Source organism: Vigna unguiculata, chromosome 10 (genome assembly GCF_004118075.2).
Source record: "Vigna unguiculata cultivar IT97K-499-35 chromosome 10, ASM411807v1, whole genome shotgun sequence".
NCBI lineage: Eukaryota > Viridiplantae > Streptophyta > Magnoliopsida > Fabales > Fabaceae > Vigna > Vigna unguiculata.
In genome coordinates this window covers 18839665-18855305 of record NC_040288.1, presented here as the reverse complement: position 1 = coordinate 18855305, position 15641 = coordinate 18839665, and the positions used below count along the sequence as shown (strand labels likewise).

General features: G+C 27.2%; 1 long non-coding RNA gene across 1 annotated transcript; it reads right to left on the bottom strand.

Moving 5' to 3' along the window:
- Positions 1 to 14770: 14770 nt before the first annotated feature.
- LOC114165068 lies at positions 14771 to 15381 on the bottom strand. The gene is made up of 4 exons (XR_003599683.1): positions 15304 to 15381; positions 15126 to 15207; positions 14946 to 15044; positions 14771 to 14863 (listed from the first exon to the last, which is right to left on the bottom strand). It is a non-coding gene; the product is annotated as an uncharacterized LOC114165068 (long non-coding RNA).
- Positions 15382 to 15641: the final 260 nt, after the last annotated feature.

Here is a 15641-nt window from a genome sequence, read left to right as displayed (position 1 = left end):
CTTTTTGAATCTACATTGTTAGTATCAATGTTGTTAAAAAATCAAATTATTTTCTCATTTTGATTTTCTCCATCATACTTCTTATGAGATTGTTTGTGTAATATTTTGTCTTTTCCTCCTTCTATGAAGATTATTACTAATTCTTTAATGTCAAATTTCTTAATTAATCTGTTTTTTAGCTTTGGGTGAATTGATTATGTGTTGAGAATTTTATACAGTTGTCAACACTAAAGAAAACATATAGTTTATATTTCAATGATGGGCCATTTCTGCACAAATATGAAAGTATCCTCTCTTCATAATCTAATGAAGAAACAATGGTTAAACCACAAAATTCCACACTTTTTGGTTGTAATTGGCTACGCACATGAACGACTTTTTGAATCTACATTGTTAGTATCAATGTTGTTAAAAAATCAAATTATTTTCTCATTTTGATTTGCCTGTCACACTTCTTATGAAATTGTTTGTGTAATTATTTTGTCTTTTCCTCCTTCAATGTAATATTATTACTAATTATTTAATGTCAAATTTCTGAGTTAGTCTTTTTTTAGCTTTCTGTTAATTGATTACGTTTGAGAATGTTATGAAGTTGTCAACACTAGAAAAACATATAGGTTATATTTAATGATAGGCCATCTCTGCACATATATGAAAGTATCCCCTCTTCATAATTTATCGAAGAAATTATGGTTAATATCACTAAATTCCACTCTTTTTTGTTGTAATTAAATATGCACATGAACGACTTTTTGAATCTACATTGTTAGTATCAATGTTGTTAAACAATGAATTATTTTCTCGTTTTGATTTTCTCCGTCCTACTTCTTATGAAATTGTTTGTGTATTTATTTTGTGTTTTCCTCCTTCAGTGAAGATTATTATTAATTGTTTAATGTCAAATTTCTTAATTAGTCTGTTTTTTAGAATTGGGTTAATTGATTATGTGTTGAGAATTTTATGAAGTTGTCAACACAAAAAAAACATATAGCCTATATTTCAATGATGGGCCACCTCTGCACAAATATAAAAGTATCCTCTCTTCATAATCTAATGAAGAAACATCGGTTAATCCCAATAAATTCCACTCTTTTCTGTTGTGATTGGATATGCACATGAATGACTTTTTGAATCTCCATTGTTAGTATCAATGTTGTTAAAATATCAAATTATTTTCTCATTTTGATTTTGTCCATCATACTTCTTATGAGATTGTTTGTGTAAGTATTTTGTGTTTTCCTCCTTCTGTGAAGATTATTACTAATTGTTTAATGTCAAATTTCTTAATTAGTCTTTTTTTAGCTTTGGGTTAATTGATTATGTTTGAGAATTTTATAAAGTTGTCAACACTAAAAAATCATATAGTTTATATTTGAATGATGGGCCATCTCTGCACAATATGAAAGTATCGTCTCTTCATAATCTAATGAAGAAACAATGGTTAAAACCACAAAATTCCACACTTTTTTGTTGTAATTGCCTACGCACATGAACAACTTTTTGAATCTACATTGTTAGTATCAATGTTGTTAAAAAATCAAATTATTTTCTCATTTTGATTTTGTTCATCAGACTTCTTATGAGATTGTTTATGTAATTATTTTGTGTTTTCCTCCTTCTGTGAAGATTATTACTAATTGTTTAATGTCAAATTTCCTAATTAGTCTTTTTTTAGCTTTAGGTTAACTCATAATGTGTGAGAATTTTATGAAGTTGTCAACACTAAAAAAAACATATAGTCTATTTTTCAATGATGGGCCATCTCTGCACAGATATGAAAGTATCCTCTCTTCATAATCTAATGAAGAAACATCGGTTAATACCACTAAATTCCACTCTTTTCTGTTGTGATTGGATATGCACATGAATGACTTTTTGAATCTCCATTGTTAGTATCAATGTTGTTAAAAATCAAATTATTTTCTCATTTTGATTTTGTCCACCATACTTCTTATGAGATTGTTTGTGTAAGTATTTTGTGTTTTCCTCCTTCTGTGAAGATTATTACTAATTGTTTAATGTCAAATTTCTTAATTAGTCTTTTTTTTAGCTTTGGGTTAATTGATTATGTTTTGAGAATTTTATAAAGTTGTCAACACTAAAAAAACATATAGTTTATATTTGAATGATGGGCCATCTCTGCACAATATGAAAGTATCCTCTCTTCATAACCTAATGAAGAAACAATGGTTAATACCACAAAATTCCACTCTTTTTTGTTGTAATTGAATATGCATATGAACGACCTTTTGAATCTACATTGTTAGCATCAATGTTGTTAAAAAATCAAATTATTTTCTCATTTTGATTTTGTCCGTCATACTTCTTATGAAATTGTTTGTGTAATTATTTTTTGTGTTCCTCTTTCAATGAAGATTATTATTAATTATTTAATGTCAGATTTCTTAATTAGTCTGTTTTTTAGATATGGGTTAATTGATTATGTGTTGAGAATTTTATGAAGTTGTCAACCCAAAAAAAACATATACCCTATATTTCAATGATGGGCCATCTCTGCACATACATAAAAGTATCCTCCCTTCATAATCTAATGAAAAAACATCGGTTAATACCACTAAATTCCACTCTTTTCTGTTGTTATTGGATATCCACATGAATGACATTTTGAATCTACATTGTTACTATCAATGTTGTTAAAAAATCAAATTATTTTCTGATGTTAATTTTGTCCATCATACTTCTTATGAGATTGTTTGTGTAATTATTTTGTGTTTTCCTCCTTTGTGAAGATTATTACTAATTGTTTAATGTCAAATTTTTAATTTGTCTTTTATTTAGCTTTGGGTTAATTGATTGTGTTGACAATTTTATGAAGTTGTCAACACTAAAAAAAACATATAGTCTATATTTGAATGATGGGCCATCTCTGCACAGATATGAAAGTCTTCTCTCTTCATAATCTAATGAACAAACAATGGTTAATACCACAAAATTCCACTCTTTAATGTTGTAATTGAATATGCACATGACCGACTTTTTGAATCTACATTGTTAGGATCAATGTTGTTAAAAAATCAAATTATTTTCTCATTTGGATTTTGTCCGTCATACTTCTTATGAAATTGTTTTGTGTATTTATTTTTTGTTTTCTCCTTTATTGAAGATTATTATTGATTGTTTAATGTCAAATTTCTTAATTAGTTTGTTTTTAGATTTGGGTTAATTGATTATGTGTTGAGAATTTTTTGAAGTTGTCAACACAAAAAAAAACATATACCCTATATTTCAATGATGGGCTATCTCTGCACAGATATAAAAGTATCCTCTCTTCATAATCTAATGAAGAAACATCGGTTAATACCACTAAATTCCACTCTTTTCTGTTGTGATTGGATATGCACATGAATGACTTTTGAATCTACATTGTTAGTATCAATGTTGTTAAAAAATCAAATTATTTTCTCATTTGTATTTTGTCCATCATACTTCTTATGAGATTGTTTGTGTAATTATTTTGTGTTTTCCTCCTTCTGTGAAGATTATTACTAATTGTTTAATGTCAAATTTCTTAATTAGTCTTTTTTTTAGCTTTGGTTTCATTGATTGTGTTGAGAATTTTATGAAGCTGTTAACACTAAAAAACATATAGCCTATATTTCAATGATAGGCCATTTTTGCACATATATGAAAGTATCTCTCTTCATAATCTAATGAAGAAACAATGGTTAATACCACTAAATTCCACTCTTTTTTGTTGTAATTGAATATGCACATGAACGACTTTTTGAATCTACATTGTTAGTATCAATGTTGTTAAACAACCAAATTATTTTCTCATTTTGATTTTGTCCGTCATACTTCTTATGAAATTGTTTGTGTAATTATTTTGTCTTTTCCTCCTTCAATGAATATTATTACTAATTATTTAATGTCAAATCTCTGAATTAGTCTTTTTTTTAGCTTTAGGTTAATTGATTATGTGTTGAGAATTTTATGAAGTTGTCAACACTAAAAAAACCACATGTCTATATTTCAATGATGAGTCATCTCTGCACAGATATAAAAGTATCCTCTCTTCATAATCTAATGAAAAAACAATGGTTAAAACCACAAAATTCCACTCTTTTTTGTTGTGATTGACTATGCACATGAACGACTTTTTGAATCTACATTGTTAGTATCAATGTTGTTAAACAATCAAATTATTTTCTCATTTTGATTTCGTCCGTCATACTTCTTATGAAATTGTTTGTGTATTTATTTTGTGTTTTCCTCCTTCAGTGAAGATTATTATTAATTGTTTAATATCAATTTCTTAATTAGTCTATCTTTTAGATTTAGATTAATTGATTATGTGTTGAGAATTTTATGAAGTATCCACTCTTCATAATCTAATGAAGAAATAATGGTTAATACCACTAAATTCCACTCTTTTTTGTTGTGATTGGATATGCACATGAGTGACTTTTTGAATCTACATTGTTAGTATCAATATTGTTAAAGGATCAAATTATTTTCTCATTTTGATTTTGTCCGTCTTACTTCTTATGAAATTGTTTGTGTAATTATTTTGTGTTTTCCTCCTTCTGTTAAGATCATTACTAATTATTTAATGTGAAATTTCTCAATTAGTCGTTTTTTTAACTTTGGATTAATTGATTATGTGTTGAGAACTTTATGAAGTTGTCAACACTATAGAAAACATATAGGCTATATTTCAATGATGGGCCATTTCGGCAGAGATATGAAAGTATCCACTCTTCATAATCTAATGAAGAAACAATGGTTGATACCACTAAATTCCACTCTTTTTCGTTGTGATTGCCTATGCACATGAACGACTTTTTGAATCTACATTGGTAGTATCAATATTGTTAAAAAATCAAATTATTTTCTCATTTTGATTTTGTTTGTTATACTTCTTATGAAATTATTTGTGTAATTATTTTGTGTTTTCCTCCTTCTGTGAAGATTATTACTAATTGTCTAATGTCAAATTTCTTACTTAGTCTTTTTTTTAGCTTTCGGTTAATTTTTTTTTAGCTTTCGGTTAATTGATTATGTATTGAGAATTTTATGAAGTTGTCAACACTAAAAAATACATATGTCTATATTTTAATGATGGGTCATCTCTGCACAAATATGAAAGTATCCTCTCGTCATAATCTAATGAAGAAACAATGGTTAAAACCATAAAATTCCACTCTTTTTTGTTGTGATTGACTATGCACTTGAACGACTTTTTGAATCTACATTGTTAGTATCAATGTTGTTAAAAAATCAAATTGTTTTCTCATTTTGATTTTGTCTGTCATACTTCTTATGAAATTGTTTGTGTAACTATTTTCTGTTTTCCTCCTTCTGTGAAGATTATTACTTATTATTTAACGTCAAATTTCTGAATTAGTCTTTTTTTTATCTTTGGGTTAATTGATTATGTGTTGAGAATTTTATGAAGTTGTCAACACTAAAAAAAAACATATAGCCTATATTTCAATTGATAAGCCATCTCTGCACATATATGAATGTATCCCCTCTTCATAATGTAAAGAAGAAACTATGGTTAATATTACTAAATTCCACTCTTTTTTGTTGTAATTGAATATGAACATGAACGACTGTTTGAATCTACATTGTTAGTATCAAGGTTGTTAAAAAATCAAATTATTTTCTCATTTTGATTTTGTCCATCATACTTCTTATGAGATTGTTTGTGTAATTATTTTGTGTTTTCCTCCTTCTGTGAAGATTATTACTAATTGTTTAATGTCAAATTTCTTAATTAGTCTTTTTTTTAGCTTTGGGTTCATTGATTGTGTTGAGAATTTTATGAAATTGGCAACACTAAAAAAGACATATAGTCTATATTTGAATGATGGGCCATCTCTGCACAGATATGAAAGTATCCTCTCTTCATAACCTAATGAAGAAACAATGGTTAATACCACAAAATTCCACTCTTTTTTGTTGTAATTGAATATGCATATGAACGACGTTTTGAATCTACTTTGTTAGCATCAATGTTGTTAAAAAATCAAATTATTTTCTCATTTTGATTTTGTCCGTCATACTTCTTATGAAATTGTTTGTGTAATTATTTTTTGTTTTCCACTTTCAATGAAGATTATTATTAATTATTTAATGTCAAATTTCTTAATTAGTCTGTTTTTTAGATATGGGTTAATTGATTATGTGTTGAGAATTTTTTGAGGTTGTCAACACAAAAAAAAAACATATACCCTATATTTCAATGATGGGCTATCTCTGCACAGATATAAAAGTATCCTCTCTTCATAATCTAATGAAGAAACATCGGTTAATACCACTAAATTCCACTCTTTTCTGTTGTGATTGGATATGCACATGAATGACTTTTTGAATCTACATTGTTAGTATCAATGTTGTTAAAAAATCAAATTATTTTCTCATTTTGATTTTGTCCATCATACTTCTTATGAGATTGTTTGTGTAATTATTTTGTGTTTTCCTCCTTCTGTGAAGATTATTACTAATTGTTTAATGTCAAATTTCTTAATTAGTCTTTTTTTTAGCTTTGGGTTCATTGATTGTGTTGAGAATTTTATGAAGTTGGCAACACTAAAAAAGACATATAGTCTATATTTGAATGATGGGCCATCTCTGCACAGATATGAAAGTATCCTCTCTTCATAACCTAATGAAGAAACAATGGTTAATACCACAAAATTCCACTCTTTTTTGTTGTAATTTAATATGCATATGAACGACCTTTTGAATCTACATTGTTACCATCAATGTTGTTAAAAAATCAAATTATTTTCTCATTTTGATTTTGTCCGTCATACTTCTTATGAAATTGTTTGTGTAATTATTTTTTGTTTTCCTCTTTCAATGAAGATTATTATTAATTATTTAATGTCAAATTTCTTAATTAGTCTGTTTTTTAGATATGGGTTAATTGATTATGTGTTGAGAATTTTTTGAAGTTGTCAACACAAAAAAAACATATACCCTATATTTCAATGATGGGCTATCTCTGCACAGATATAAAAGTATCCTCTCTTCATAATCTAATGAAGAAACATCGGTTAATACCACTAAATTCCACTCTTTTCTGTTGTGATTGGATATGCACATGAATGACTTTTTGAATCTACATTGTTAGTATCAATGTTGTTAAAAAATCAAATTATTTTCTCATTTTGATTTTGTCCATCATACTTCTTATGAGATTGTTTGTGTAATTATTTTGTGTTTTCCTCCTTCTGTGAAGATTATTACTAATTGTTTAATATCAAATTTCTTAATTAGTCTTTTTTTTAGCTTTTGGTTCATTGATTGTGTTGAGAATTTTATGAAGTTGGCAACACTAAAAAAGACATATAGTCTATATTTGAATGATGGGCCATCTCTGCACAGATATGAAAGTATCCTCTCTTCATAACCTAATGAAGAAACAATGGTTAATACCACAAAATTCCACTCTTTTTTGTTGTAATTGAATATGCATATGAACGACCTTTTGAATCTACATTGTTAGTATCAATGTTGTTAAAAAATCAAATTATTTTCTCATTTTGATTTGGTCTGCACACTTCTTATGAAATTGTTTGTGTAATTATTTTTTGTTTTCCTCTTTCAATGAAGATTATTATTAATTATTTAATGTCAAATTTCTTAATTAGTCTGTTTTTTAGATATGGGTTAATTGATTATGTGTTGAGAATTTTTTGAAGTTGTCAACACAAAAAAAAAACATATACCCTATATTTCAATGATGGGCTATCTCTGCACAGATATAAAAGTATCCTCTCTTCATAATCTAATGAAGAAACATCGGTTAATACCACTAAATTCCACTCTTTTCTGTTGTGATTGGATATGCACATGAATGACTTTTTGAATCTACATTGTTAGTATCAATGTTGTTAAAAAATCAAATTATTTTCTCATTTTGATTTTGTCCATCATACTTCTTATGAGATTGTTTGTGTAATTATTTTGTGTTTTCCTCCTTCTGTGAAGATTATTACTAATTGTTTAATGTCAAATTTCTTAATTAGTCTTTTTTTTAGCTTTGGGTTCATTGATTGTGTTGAGAATTTTATGAAGTTGGCAACACTAAAAAAGACATATAGTCTATATTTGAATGATGGGCCATCTCTGCACAGATATGAAAGTATCCTCTCTTCATAACCTAATGAAGAAACAATGGTTAATACCACAAAATTCCACTCTTTTTTGTTGTAATTGAATATGCATATGAACGACCTTTTGAATCTACATTGTTAGCATCAATGTTGTTAAAAAATCAAATTATTTTCTCATTTTGATTTTGTCCGTCATACTTCTTATGAAATTGTTTGTGTAATTATTTTGTGTTTTGCTCCTTCTGTGAAGATTATTACTAATTGTTTAATGTCAAATTTCTTAATTAGTCTTTTTTTTAGCTTTTGGTTAATTGATTATCTGTTGAGAATTTTATGAAGTTGTCAACACTAAAGAAATCATATAGCCTATATTTCAATGATGGGCCTTTTCTGCACAGATATGAAAGTATTCACTCTTCCTAATCTAGTGAAGAAACAATGGTTAATACCACTAAATTCCACTCTTTTTTGTTGTGATTGGATATGCACATGAGTGACTTTTTGAATCTACATTGTTAGTATCAATATTGTTAAAAGATCAAATTATTTTCTCATTTTGATTTTGTTCGTTTTACTTCTTATGAAATTGTTTGTGTAATTATTTTGTGTTTTCCTCCTTTTGTGAAGATTATTAGTAATTGTTTAATGTCAAATTTCTTAATTAGTCTTTTTTTTAGCTTTGGGTTAATTGATTATGTGTTGAGAATTTAAAAAAAAATATACTCTATATTTCAATGATGGGCCATCTCTGCACAGATATGAAAGTATCCTCTCTTCATAATCTAATGAAGAAACAATGGTTAATAGCACTAAATTTAGCTCTTTTTTGTTGTGATTGGATATGCACATGAATGACTTTTTGAATCTACATTGTTAGTATCAATATTGTTAAAAAATCAAATTATTTTCTCATTTTGATTTTTTCTGTCATACTTCTTATGAAATTGTTTGTGTAATTATTTTGTGTTTTGCTCCTTCTGTGAAGATTATTACTAATTGTTTAATGTCAAATTTCTTAATTAGTCTTTTTTTTTAGCTTTTGGTTAATTGATTATCTGTTGAGAATTTTATGAAGTTGTCAACACTAAAGAAATCATATAGCCTATATTTCAATGATGGGCCTTTTCTGCACAGATATGAAAGTATCCACTCTTCCTAATCTAGTGAAGAACCAATGGTTAATAACACTAAATTCCACTCTTTTTTGTTGTGATTGGATATGCACATGAATGACTTTTTGAATCTACATTTTTCGTATCAATATTGTTAAAAGATCAAATTATTTTCTCATTTTGATTTTGTCCGTCTTACTTCATATGAAATTGTTTGTGTAATTATTTTCTGCTTTCCTCCTTCTGTTAAGATTATTACTAATTATTTAATGTCAAATTTCTTAATTAGTCTTTTTTTTTAACTTTGGGTTAATTGATTATGTGTTGAGAATTTTATGAAGCTGTCAATACTAAAGAAAACATATAGCCTATATTTCAATGATGGGCCATTTCTGCACAGATATGAAAGTATCCACTCTTCATAATCTAATGAAGAAACAATGGTTAATAGCACTAAATTCCTATCTTTTTTGTTGTGATTGGATATGCACATGAATGACTTTTTGAATCTACATTGTTAGTATCAATATTATTAAAAGATCAAATTATTTTCTCATTTTGATTTTGTTCGTCTTACTTCTTATGAAATTGTTTGTGTAATTATTTTGTGTTTTCCTCCTTTTGTGAAGATTATTAGTAATTGTTTAATGTCAAATTTCTTAATTAGTCTTTTTTTTAGCTTTGGGTTAATTGATTATGTGTTGAGAATTTAAAAAAAAAAATATACTCTATATTTCAATGATGGGCCATCTCTGCACAGATATGAAAGTATCCTCTCTTCATAATCTAATGAAGAAACAATGGTTAATAGCACTAAATTTAGCACTTTTTTGTTGTGATTGGATATGCACATGAATGACTTTTTGAATCTACATTGTTAGTATCAATATTGTTAAAAAATCAAATTATTTTCTCATTTTGATTTTTTCTGTCATACTTCTTATGAAATTGTTTGTGTAATTATTTTGTGTTTTGCTCCTTCTGTGAAGATTATTACTAATTGTTTAATGTCAAATTTCTTAATTAGTCTTTTTTTTTAGCTTTTGGTTAATTGATTATCTGTTGAGAATTTTATGAAGTTGTCAACACTAAAGAAATCATATAGCCTATATTTCAATGATGGGCCTTTTCTGCACAGATATGAAAGTATCCACTCTTCCTAATCTAGTGAAGAACCAATGGTTAATAACACTAAATTCCACTCTTTTTTGTTGTGATTGGATATGCACATGAATGACTTTTTGAATCTACATTTTTCGTATCAATATTGTTAAAAGATCAAATTATTTTCTCATTTTGATTTTGTCCGTCTTACTTCATATGAAATTGTTTGTGTAATTATTTTCTGCTTTCCTCCTTCTGTTAAGATTATTACTAATTATTTAATGTCAAATTTCTTAATTAGTCTTTTTTTTTAACTTTGGGTTAATTGATTATGTGTTGAGAATTTTATGAAGCTGTCAATACTAAAGAAAACATATAGCCTATATTTCAATGATGGGCCATTTCTGCACAGATATGAAAGTATCCACTCTTCATAATCTAATGAAGAAACAATGGTTAATAGCACTAAATTCCTATCTTTTTTGTTGTGATTGGATATGCACATGAATGACTTTTTGAATCTACATTGTTAGTATCAATATTATTAAAAGATCAAATTATTTTCTCATTTTGATTTTGTTCGTCTTACTTCTTATGAAATTGTTTGTGTAATTATTTTGTGTTTTCCTCCTTCTGTGAAGATTATTAGTAATTGTTTAATGTCAAATTTCTTAATTAGTCTTTTTTTTTAGCTTTGGGTTAATTGATTATGTGTTGAGAATTTAAAAAAAAAACATATAGTCTATATTTCAATGATTGGCCATCTCTGCACAGATATGAAAGTATCCTCTCTTCATAATCTAATGAAGAAACAATGGTTAATAGCACTAAATTCCACTCTTTTTTGTTGTGATTGGATATCCACATGAATGACTTTTTGAATCTACGTTGTTAGTATCAATATTGTTAAAAAATCAAATTATTTTCTAATTTTGATTTTTTCTGTCATACTTCTTATGAAATTGTTTGGGTAATTATTTTGTGTTTTGCTACTTCTGTGAAGATTATTACTAATTGTTTAATGTCAAATTTCTTAATTAGTCTTTTTTTAGCTTTTGGTTAATTGATTATGTGTTGAGAATTTTATGAAGTTGTCAACACTAAAGAAATCATATAGCCTATATTTCAATGATGGGCCTTTTCTGCACAGATATGAAAGTATCCACTCTTCCTAATCTAATGAAGAAACAATGGTTAATAGCACTAAATTCCACTCTTTTTTGTTGTGATTGGATATGCACATGAATGGCTTTTTGAATCTACATTTTTAGTATCAATATTGTTAAAAAATCAAATTATTTTCTCATTTTGATTTTTTCTGTCATACTTCTTATGAAATTGTTTGTGTAATTATTTTGTGTTTTGCTCCTTCTGTGAAGATTATTACTAATTGTTTAATGTCAAATTTCTTAATTAGTCTTTTTTTTAGCTTTTGGTTAATTGATTATCTGTTGAGAATTTTATGAAGTTGTCAACACTAAAGAAATCATATAGCCTATATTTCAATGATGGGCCTTTTCTGCACAGATATGAAAGTATCCACTCTTCCTAATCTAGTGAAGAACCAATGGTTAATAACACTAAATTCCACTCTTTTTTGTTGTGATTGGATATGCACATGAATGACTTTTTGAATCTACATTTTTCGTATCAATATTGTTAAAAGATCAAATTATTTTCTCATTTTGATTTTGTCCGTCTTACTTCATATGAAATTGTTTGTGTAATTATTTTCTGCTTTCCTCCTTCTGTTAAGATTATTACTAATTATTTAATGTCAAATTTCTTAATTAGTCTTTTTTTTTAACTTTGGGTTAATTGATTATGTGTTGAGAATTTTATGAAGTTGTCAATACTAAAGAAAACATATAGCCTATATTTCAATGATGGGCCATTTCTGCACAGATATGAAAGTATCCACTCTTCATAATCTAATGAAGAAACAATGGTTAATAGCACTAAATTCCTATCTTTTTTGTTGTGATTGGATATGCACATGAATGACTTTTTGAATCTACATTGTTAGTATCAATATTATTAAAAGATCAAATTATTTTCTCATTTTGATTTTGTTCGTCTTACTTCTTATGAAATTGTTTGTGTAATTATTTTGTGTTTTCCTCCTTCTGTGAAGATTATTAGTAATTGTTTAATGTCAAATTTCTTAATTAGTCTTTTTTTTAGCTTTGGGTTAATTGATTATGTGTTGAGAATTTAAAAAAAAAACATATAGTCTATATTTCAATGACTGGCCATCTTTGCACAGATATGAAAGTATCCTCTCTTCATAATCTAATGAGGAAACAATGGTTAATAGCACTAAATTCCACTCTTTTTTGTTGTGATTGGATATCCACATGAATGACTTTTTGGATCTACGTTGTTAGTATCAATATTGTTAAAAAATCAAATTATTTTCTCATTTTGATTTTTTCTGTCATACTTCTTATGAAATTGTTTGTGTAATTATTTTGTGTTTTGCTACTTCTGTGAAGATTATTACTAATTGTTTAATGTCAAATTTCTTAATTAGTCTTTTTTTAGCTTTTGGTTAATTGATTATGTGTTGAGAGTTTTATGAAGTTGTCAACACTAAAGAAATCATATAGCCTATATTTCAATGATGGGCCTTTTCTGCACAGATATGAAAGTATCCACTCTTCCTAATCTAATGAAGAAACAATGGTTAATAGCACTAAATTCCACTCTTTTTTGTTGTGATTGGATATGCACATGAATGGCTTTTTGAATCTACATTTTTAGTATCAATATTGTTAAAAGATCAAATTATTTTCTCATTTTGATTTTGTCCGTCTTACTTCTGAGGAAATTGTTTGTGTAGTTATTTTCTGCTTTCCTCTTTCTGTTAAGATTATTACTAATTATTTAATGTCAAATTTCTTAATTAGTCTTTTTTTTTAGCTTTTGGTTAATTGATTATCTGTTGAGAATTTTATGAAGTTGTCAACACTAAAGAAATCATATAGCCTATATTTCAATGATGGGCCTTTTCTGCACAGATATGAAAGTATCCACTTTTCATAATCTAATGAAGAAACAATGGTTAACACCACTAAATTCCACTCTTTTTTGTTGTCACTGAATATGCACATGAATGACTTTTTGAATCTACATTTTTAGTATCAATATTGTTAAAAGATCAAATTATTTTCTCATTTTAATTTTGTCCGTCTTACTTTTTATAAAGTTGTTTGTGTAATTATTTTGTGTTTTCCTCTTTCTGTTAAGATTATTACTAATTATTCAATGTCAAATTTTTTAATGAGTCTTTTTTTTTTTAGCTTTGGGTTATTTGATTATGTGTTGAGAATTTTTAAAAAAACATATAGTCTATATTTCAGTGATGGGCCATCTCTGCACAGATATGAAAGTATCCTCTCTTCATAATCTAATGAAGAAACAATGGTTAATAGCACTAAATTCCACTCTTTTTTGTTGTGATTGGATATGCACATGAATGACTTTTTGAATCTACATTGTTAGTATCAATATTGTTAAAAGATCAAATTATTTTCTCATTTTTATTTTGTCCGTCTTACTTCTTATGAATTGTTTGTCTAATTATTTTGTGTTTTCCTCCTTCTGTGAAGATTATTGCTAATTGTTTAATGTCAAATTTCTTAATTAGTCTTTTTTTTAGCTTCGGGTTAATTGATTATGTGTTGAGAATTTAAAAAAAATCATATAGTCTATATTTCAATGATGGGCCATCTCTGCACAGGTATGAAAGTATCCTCTCTTCATAATCTAACACTACGCCAAATTTGGCAATAGACAGCGTTTTTTTTCTTAATAGATAGCGCTTTTTAGATAGATAGCGCTTGTCTAATGACACTTGATAGATAGCGCTTGTCTAAACAAGCGTTATCTATATATTTTTTAATAGATAGCACTTTCTTTACAAAATGTTGTCTATCAAAGCTCTCATAGACAACACTTGACTGAATAAGCGAGATATATGAGAGTAGTTTTTCATCAATAGGTAGCGCTTTTTCAATTCATTAACAGATAGCGCTTGTTCAAACAAACATTGTCTATTTTTCATTAATGGATAACACTTTTTCAATTCATCAATAGATAACATTTTTTAAAACAAGCGATGTGTATTGGTTTGATTATTTTTTATTATAATTTATTTAATTTTTTCTTCATTCTATTCTTCGACTCACATGCCTGTATAAAAACTTTGAACTTGAAATCAAACAAAACTGAAATGAAAGGGCATTGAAATTCTTACATAGTTACACAAAAAACTTAATGATGTTTATATATTTTTAAAAAAGTATAATATTACATGAAATAAATTAGCAAAAAAAACTAATATTTGTAGTACTCATCCATCATGTTCCATTTTTGCTAGACTGTGGAGCCAAAACACTTTAGACAAAACATTGTTCCTAACCTTCCCTATTTTGTTATATAAGGAATTATACAACTAACATATAAACATTTACTAATGAGATAAAAACACCAATCTTCCCTGACTTCAATGATTTGATTGTCAGAATATTGTTGACATCTGCAACTAGGAAAATACTACAACAAAGAAAAATAAAATAAAATTAGTCAATCAAAATCCTACTACAAATGAATAATACATACAATTAAGATAACTTACATCTATTGGAATTGTCCCTCCTTCACAATATGTGACAATTTCCTTCATATATCGACAAATGTAATACCCACAATCATGGCCGTTGGATTGTTTTGGACACTAGAAAACATCAATACAATTGGTATTAACCTTCAAATAAAACAACATCATTTGATCTTCAAATACACAATTGTAATTTACCTTAATTGGTGTCCATTTGATATTGCTTAACTTAGACTTTGAAACCATAGACCCTCTTTGAGCTCGGTAGGTTTGTATAACCCTTGTTAATAATAAAAATGAAGCATACATAAGTAAAAAAATATATATACAAAAATTATACATATATATGTGTGAATCACATTAAGAAGATTCTTACATGTCAAACAACTTCTTCAAATCTTGCCTCATATTAATGTCTTTCGCCAATGGGTCAAGATAATAAATTATCTCCATTTTAAGATTGATTCCGAGCAAGACCCAATGTTGGCTAAAATTGGAAATGAATCAACAAAATTAGATTTTGTGCATCTAACTTTGAAAATAATACATTATTGATAAAGTTAGGAAAAAAGTATTACCCTGTATTGATAGGAGCAAGAACAAACTTATTAATCACCCCATTGTCAAGAAATATACTCACTATTTTTTGCATTCTCTCTTTCATTGGTAGTTCATGTGTTGTTATTTGGGGTGATAAAAAGAAGAACCCCTTAT